Source organism: Piliocolobus tephrosceles, unplaced genomic scaffold (assembly GCF_002776525.5).
Source record: "Piliocolobus tephrosceles isolate RC106 unplaced genomic scaffold, ASM277652v3 unscaffolded_14538, whole genome shotgun sequence".
In the NCBI taxonomy this organism is placed as follows: Eukaryota; Metazoa; Chordata; class Mammalia; order Primates; family Cercopithecidae; genus Piliocolobus; species Piliocolobus tephrosceles.
Genome location: NW_022296019.1, coordinates 1 through 1,055, shown reverse-complemented (window position 1 = coordinate 1,055; position 1,055 = coordinate 1). Strand labels below are relative to the sequence as shown.

Sequence of the window (1,055 nt, the reverse complement as noted above, 5' to 3'; positions counted from 1 at the left end):
TTTTCTTATACTTCTATATTTTCTATAGATCATCTTTGTAACAGAAAGAAAACAAACTGAATGAAAATGAAATGAATAAAAAATAATTAAGACAGGAAGAAGGTTCAGAAAGTAATATAAAATTTGTCTTAGGGTTTATATCAAATTCTTAATAAAAGTACCTTCTTTGCTCCAAGCTGCACGTTCGCTTTGCCTTTGACTCATTTGGCATTTATTTGCATGATGACTGATTCTATCGAGTAGGCACTGCTTCAGCCCTACAGGAAGAACAAAACATCTCTAGAACACTGCAGCATTCCTGATTCCCACTTGAGAAGGCCTAACAAAATAGCATATAACTTAACAGCAGCATATCAGTGTTAAAAAGTCTGGAGTCAAGGGGAAAAAGTAAAATTGGAACATTTCCAGAATCTCACAAAAAACAACAAACCAATGTTCTAAGTGCCCAACATGACCAAATTAGAACCTTACATAAAGGTTACTGTTAATGTGTATCCTAGCAGGTAGCTCTGTCGCCCAGACTGCAGTGCAGTGGCAAAATCTTGGCTCTCTGCAAGCTCCTCCTCCCGGGTTCATGCCATTCTCCTGCCTAAGCCTCCCAAGATGCTGGGACTACAGGCGCCCGCCACCATGCCCAGCTAAATTTTGTATTTCTTTCTAGTAGAGATGGGGTTTCGACATGTTAGCTAGGATGGTCTTGATCTCCTGACCTTGTGATCCGCCGGCCCGGGCCTCCCAAAGTGCTGGGATACCTTTTTCATTCTTGCAAGTAAGAGCTACGAAAAAAAAAAATGCTAAAATGTCTTTAAGATAACCTTCTACTCATGATCTAACTTACATAATCAAAACACTGTCTTGAGAGTGAAAATTGAGTATTAAAAGAAAATAATCACCTGTTTTGTGAGAGGTTCCATACATAATGCTCCTCCATCCAATACATACCTTAAAAAGAAAAAAGGAAAGTTACAAAATTATCTTGAGAATTATTCCTGCTTAAACACTTTCTACGTGCCATTATTAAGAAAGTATGCACACAGTAAAGATAAGAAGAGAAC

General features: G+C 38.0%; 1 long non-coding RNA gene across 1 annotated transcript; it reads right to left on the bottom strand.

The window, feature by feature from the left end:
• Positions 1–158: 158 nt before the first annotated feature.
• On the bottom strand, positions 159–944 carry LOC113220838. The gene is made up of 3 exons (XR_003307536.1): positions 894–944; positions 711–776; positions 159–257 (listed from the first exon to the last, which is right to left on the bottom strand). It is a non-coding gene; the product is annotated as an uncharacterized LOC113220838 (long non-coding RNA).
• Between the last annotated feature and the right edge of the window lie 111 nt (positions 945–1,055).